Below are 7581 nucleotides of genomic sequence, written 5' to 3'. Positions count from 1 at the left end.
AAAAATGAATATTTACCTACTTTCGTCCCCACAGACGGTGCCAAAAGATGTAGGGGAAATTCCGAGTATCCCCTGATCTTCCTCTGTGCCTTGTGATCTTGAAGCCTCTACTAAATAGAGAAGGGATGAGATGATGGTGAGTTCAGGGTTGAACCGTCCGACGGCTGCCTACGTATTTCCTTTGTTCTTAAGGAGAATCTAGCCCTATTTTGTGTAGTTCCTAAGAGCGAATCCCTATGGTTTATATAGGAAGGGCTACGAGAGTCCTAGGGCTATGGCTGTCCTCACCGCTTGTGAGTTCCCTTCCATCTTTGGACTCTGCCTTCCTATTAAGATTTCTCTTCTTATGGAAATCTTAATCTAGACCATATCTTATGAGAGGTAAGTTTCCTTATTGATCATAATGTCCCATCGTGTATGGGAAGATTATATCTAAAAGGTAACTCCTAAGATATGTCATCACGATTCCTTCCTTATCATCAAAGATCACCATCTTCAGTTTTCTTCTGTTCAGGAACTGTCTATATCAGTTCCTAACGACTGGGGTAATTGTTATGTTTGAAGGCGATCAGTCATGTGTGTGGCATATGTCCACTAAATACTCGTGCTAAACACGAGATCACTTATTCACATAACTGATCCGATGGTCCTCGTCTCATTCTGAACATTTATAGTCTTAGGTTATTTCCCATACACGTGTCATCTATTCAGTGACGGGAAATCCCCCCTACAAGCGCCATTTGAAATATGTTAGTTGTGTGACAAGTATTTCAAAGATTATTTGATTGAGGTTCACCATAAATTGTTTAGAACTTGGATTGAATGGGAGTTGTGAAGGAGAAAATGTAGTACTCTTAGCTTTTATGACTTGTTTTTATAGACTCTGCTTGTATTGAATGAACAAATTGAAAAGAAACAACGTGATTGATGAAAGAAACTTGTTTGATTGAATGATTGAAACATAAACTTGAAATAAAAAAGATTGAATTGAAGAACAAAAAGTAAAACAAACTTGAATGAAAAGTAAATCTCACAATACTCCTACATGACACTAGAATAAGTCTAGGTGCATTCCCTCCTCCTACTTTTTGGTTCTTATACCCCTACTTTTACAAAAGTCTTATTTGCCCTCTCCCTCTACAATCAAGACACTTCACCATGGTTGCCTTATGTTTTTCCTTTTTCCTTTTGCATATCTTCGATCTTGATCAAGCTAGGTTTTGAGAAAGTCTTCTTTTGTATCAAGGTCATCCATCTCTAGTCTTCTGAGTTAAGGACGTGACTTTCAGTTCTTTGGTTTTGAGTCCTTAACCTCTGACCTTTGACTTTGACTTTGACTTTAACTTTTTCATCGGCACTTTTTCATAGCAGCTTCGAGTCTTCATAATAAGCGTAAATAAAGCTCCTTTTGGTACTAAGATGTAGCTTTTATGATAAGTGGTCTGAAATGCTCTATAACCTGAAAAAGGTAAGAAAAGCTATGAGTTGACTTTTCATAATGTGTAAGAAGGGTTGTATTGAAGTAATGTAAGAGTAATAAAACGCACATTTGGGAGCTGATCAAAATATCGCAAAACATTATCTACATTATGATGAACTTTGTGCAATTTCGTTGAAATCCAATAATTTACCCAGTGAAAGAATAGCAGATTTCAAATGAGAATAAATAGTGATAAGTCTTCCAATCCGAATCATTTCCCATCGAATTCAGGTCCACTATGCGTCATTAAAAGGGAAAGCTGCAAACCCCAACCAAATTGAACACCAACATCAACCATACAACTCTAAACCATTGCCTACACAATAATTGGAATTAGTTCCGTCTTTTCATCACTCGGAGAACACGCATTGTGATCATGAATTCCATTGGAAATCTTTCTAAGTTTGATTCTATGTTCATAATTATCAAAACCTAATCTAACTGTTTCAACTTGAGTTTCTCTCAAATTCTAGCTTGTATGGTGGACAGATAGATACCGAATCCATTTTCCATTTACCCTGCCATTAATAAAAACAATTTTGTGTGTGTTTTCTTTTCAGAAATTTAAATTCGACCTTCTTCTTGTCTTTGTCAAATTAATTAATTTTTCGTAATATGTATTTCTAAGATCTAATAAATTTGTTTATATAGATTTGCACTATTGAATTAGTATTAATTTGAGATACAAATTTCCGATCTTGTCAAAAATTTGCTGGTGTATAAGAAAAATAGGTCATGTAAAGTTTTTATGACGCGGTGATAAGACGTAACAAAGAATTAAGATTACTTACTCTTTTCCTTTTCTTATTCGTTGTAATTTTTTACACACAAATTGAAGTTGTTGTTAATCTTTGAATGTAATGTGAATGATTTTATTTTGTTTGGAACATACACTCATAATTGTTTGTTGTTAGGAGCGAGAAATTAGGGTATTCAGTAGTCCGATTGTGGTCCGGTTCATAGTGATGTCAGAACCAAGAACCATATCTGCAGCCATCGATTCCTCGAGGGTTCCTAAAAGTTCTTGTTTTTCATCTCGATTCGTTCATAAGAGATTCACTCCTATACATATATGTATTGCGTGTATTATGAAAATGTATGTGTACCAAAATTACAAAATATTGCGAGAACATGCCACTTTAAAAAAAAAAATGATATAAGTACTTATTTCATTCAGTACTATGTTAAGTAAAATCATGTCTTTAAGGACGTTACTATATTTTTAAATTATTAAAACGTTAAATACCACTAAAAGTACAAATTACGAACTAACAAATAGAATTTTATAAAATAGAAAGGAATTAATTAATTTTTATATACTTTATTTCTAATTTTTTATGCTAAAAGTAAAAAAATTTATGACATTCGACATCTAGTTCGGTTTTGGTTCTCGGCCTTTCCTTTTCAAAAGCATATCCGGTTCTAAATTGTCCGGTTCTTTTTACAACCCACTTCTAAATGGTCTTTACAAAATAGGAACTGGAGCTGTGGTTTTTATTTTTGTAGTTCTTGTTCCAGTACGATCTAGATAAACAAATACCCATTGAGGACACCCACAAGAGTAATAATGTCATCAATTTTGATTGATTTTTAAATGGCACCATTGGTCTACTACTCTAAAAATTATTTGATCAAAATTTTTCAATGTGTATGTATTTATCTATTTATTTTTTGCTAACACGGAGTTCACTACCCTTTGAGTGGTCCTAGACTCCTAGACACCACAGTGTCCTACCTACTTCTCAGGGTAAGCCAGGGAGTAGGTATTGCTCCCGCCATAGTCACAAATTCGGAATTCTTTGTTAATTCGGCAATGATGAAATCGTTAATTCGTACAAATTCATTTAAAAAATCAGAAAAAGTCAGGAAAACCATAAATAATTAAAACATAAAATAGTATGTTGTGTGTGATTGTGCATCATGTCAGGGTTACTTCAAGCATATATATATATATCCCTGCTCTTAAACGGACTAGCTAGTCCATTTACGGACTTGTTATATAGTGTCTTGCGCAGCTTATATAATGTCTTGCACATCTTATATAGTGTCATATATAAGCATAAATTAAAAGGTTAATAAGTATAAATTAAAAAAGTTGTTCAAGACACACTATATAAGTTGTTCACGACAGTATATAAGTTGTTCAAGACACAAGTCCGTAAACGGACTAGTCCGTTTAAGAGCTGGGCTATATATATATATATATATATATATATATATATATCTTGTTACATCCTACGATATCCTATAAATATTTCCAATTCAGAAAATAAAATATTCAAATAAATTAATTGAAAGTTATCCATCATCAAAAAAATTATAAAAAAAAAAACACTAAAAATCAGTAAACATAGAGAATTAGGAGACTTTTACCGTTTTTATTGTTTATTCGTTTAGAAATTCGGTAACCAATTAATTCGGAGACTTTTTACATTTTTTTGAAAAAATAAGAGATTCTTGTGACTATGGCTCCTCCTGCCTCTTAATTAGTCACTTTCAATAACATTGTATGTGAGGGAACCTGCGTCCCCTCCATTTCTCTTTGTGTGTATGCATCCACAGTCCACACTTTACAGCAAGGCCAAAAATATCCAAGTAGGGCAATATATCGCGTACCCCAAAAACCGATATATATCGAAAATATCACAGATATCCATTTTTTTTTGTGAATCAGTCAAATTATTGATATATATCATAAATGTCGCCAATATACAATAGTATATATTGGAAATATCAATCAAATAGTCAAAAAATTCGATCAACAGTCAAAAAATGAAACCAAATCAATCAATATATATCCTTTGGTTCACTCTTTTCATCACTCGAAGAAGAATCACAAGTATGAATTCTATTTGAACAAGTCTTTTTAAGTTCAATCTCATCATCATTTAAATTTAAACTAACTAATTCAACTTCAGATTCTATCAAATTCTTATACGGTAAACGGATCGATACCGAATCCATTTTCCCCGCCATTAATTAATTAAATAAAAAACAAATCTGAATTATATAACACACTTGTTATTCATTCGTTTATTGGGATCTGTGTTGATGAAAGATCTAATTTGTTATTCGAGATTCATGTTGTTGATGGGTCAAAATAATTAGGCGGGTGTTAATAAGAAACAAGTGAGAAGGCACAAGTGAAGAAGATTGAGTCTATATATTCTTCTATGTAATAACTTTGATGACATAGCATGAAAGTTTCAATTCTATATCATCCCTTTTTTTACACGTTAATTAATGCCCGAGTTGTTGATCTTTGATCGAAATGTACAAAATTTTGTTTGGCCAAACTCGTCATTTCATCAATTTTGAATTTTCAATATATGGAATGTTCAACTGATTAAAGACTAATTGTTGGACGTTAGGAAAATATTCATACAGATTTGATACTGAAGTAACATTTATAAAAAGTTATTGATTAAGGCAATAACTTCATAGGGGCATGCATTCCAACGGTAAGAATTATGAAAAATGAGTGATGAGCGTAATAACACCAATTGGTCTCAAGTTTAGTGATAACTAATAAACGTTAACCCATTTATTGTTACAATAAAGATGTGGTTATCATGTTATTTTCATTTCTAATGAATACATGAGTTATGTAGAAAGAGAAATCAATACATGGGTATGGTCAATATGTGGAAGAAGAGTACGAAAACAAATGCCCACAAAAATTAGGAAATGATGTTACTAACATTAAGTTATTACTTAACCCCACCTCTCCCTCTCAAATTAGTATAAATTTGGAGCTTATCTTAAATTTTGTTCCATGTCGGCAAAGTAAAAGAATAGTAATTAAGATGTTTTCAAAGATTGTATTTGTCGCAACATGTTTGGCGATTTTCATGGTTGCTCCTACAACATCCCAACTACAATTACCCCATTTCTTTGGGGGATTGTCATTTCCACCACTTCCAGGACAAGATATCCAACAATGTTTGTCAGCTTTTCAAAGCATAAGTGGATGTTTAGAGGAAGTTTTTACCTCTTTCTTTAATGGTCAAATTGGTCGATTTGGTCATGCTTGTTGCAAAGTTATCACGGATATTACTGCCAGTTGTTGGCCAAAATTATTCCCCTTTATTACCCCTTCCTTTCCACTTTTGCTCACACGCTCCTGTACAAAGGCCCCAAAAGCTGACCTTCCATTGCAGCAACTCGGATACCCTTACTCCTTTTAGTTGGCACATTGCCATTTCCACTGCTTCCAGGCCAAGATATCCAACAATGTATGTCCTCTTTTCAAAGCGTAAATGGATGTTTGGTAGAAATTTTTGCCTTTTCCATTAGCGGTAGAGTTGGCCAACTTGGTGTTGCTTGTTGCGAAGGCATCACAGAAATTAAAACCATTTGTTGGCCAAAACTATTCCCCTTAATTAACCCTTCCTTTCCACCTTTGCTCATGGACAACTGTGATAAAGTTCTAGGAGTTGCACCTTCCTCTACACCTATACCCAAAGGTGCAACTACTAAAATAAATTAATCAAATGTCAAGACATTAACTATTGCATCTGCACAAAGTGATACATACTGAATCTTAGACCAATCAATATATCCTCTCAATGTTATCTTTACCAAGTGGCATTCAGATCACGAATGTCTGTTTTTTGTTAGTTAGAAATCAATAGCTAGGGTGAGGTTCTTATGTTTTTAAGAGTCTTTGTATTTGTTGTTTGCTCAAGGAGTCCCATGTTTATCATCTCTATCATGCGTATGGCCCTCTTGAATTTCTTTTCCATATATTTTTGTTATTTTACAAGTCTTACACTTTATTATTATTATTATTATTTTCAAATATTGACTCAACGTACAATTAGAAGAACAATGATTACACTATGATTCTTTATGTTTAGAGTTTAGAGCACACGTTAGAATCTCTCCAACCTAGGTGTGTCTTTCTCATCTCCATATATGATTATTTGAATAAGTGAAAACAAAACTAGAATGAACTGTTAAGATAGCTAGTGAAATATCGCAAAACATTATCTACATTAAGATGAACTTTGTGCAGCTTCGTTGAAATCTAATAATTTACCTAGTGAAAGAATAGCAGATTTCAAATGAGAATAAATAATTGAACATTAAGGTGTGTCTTCCAATCCGAATCATTTCCCGTCGAATTCAAGTGCATGCTCTATACATCGTTAAAAGGGAAAGTTACAAAACCTAACCAAATTGAACGCCAACATCAACCATACAACTCTAAACCATTCCCTTCATAATAATTGGAATTAGTTCCGTCTTTTCATCACTCAGAGAACAAGCATTGTGATCATAAATTCCATTGGAAATCTTTCTAAGTTCGATTCTATGTTCATAATTATCTAAACCTAATCCAACTGTTTTAACTTGAGATTTTCTCAAATTCTAGCTTGTACAGTGGACAGATAGATACCGAATCCATTTTCTATTTTCCCTGCCGGTAATAAAAAGAATTTTGTGTGTGTTTTCTTTTCATAAATATAAATTCGATCTTCTTCTTGTCTTTGTCAAATTAATTAATTTATAGAGATATGTGTTTCTAAGATCTAATAAATTTGTTTATATAGTTTTGCACTAATGAATTAGTATTAATTTGAGATACAAATTTCCGATCTTGTCAAAAATTTGTGGGTGTAAGAAAAATGGGTCGTGTAAAGTTTTTATGATGCGATAATAAGACGTAGCAAGGAAGTAAGATTACTTACTCTTTTCCTTTTCTTATTCGCTGTAAATTTTTACACACAAAGTTGTCATTGATCTTTAAATGTAATGTGAGTTGCTTTATTTTGTTTGGAGCGCACACTCATAATTGTTTGTTGTTAGGAGCGAGAAATTAGGGTCTTCAATAGTCCGATCATGGTCTGGTTCATAGTGATGCCTAAACCAAAAGCCATATCGGTTCCTCGAGGGTTCCTAAAAGTTCCGGTTTTTCATCTCGGTTCATAAGAGATTCACTCCTATACATATATTTATTGCTTGTATTATGAAAATGTGTACCAAAATTACAAAATATTACGAGAACATGCCACTTAAAAAAAATGATATAAGTACTTATTTCATTCAATACTATGTTAAGTAAAATCATGTCTTTGGATGTTACTATATTTTTAAAT

The sequence above is a fragment of the Coptis chinensis genome, chromosome 8, assembly GCF_015680905.1.
Source record: "Coptis chinensis isolate HL-2020 chromosome 8, ASM1568090v1, whole genome shotgun sequence".
Lineage (NCBI taxonomy): Eukaryota > Viridiplantae > Streptophyta > Magnoliopsida > Ranunculales > Ranunculaceae > Coptis > Coptis chinensis.
This window is presented reverse-complemented; position numbering follows the sequence as displayed.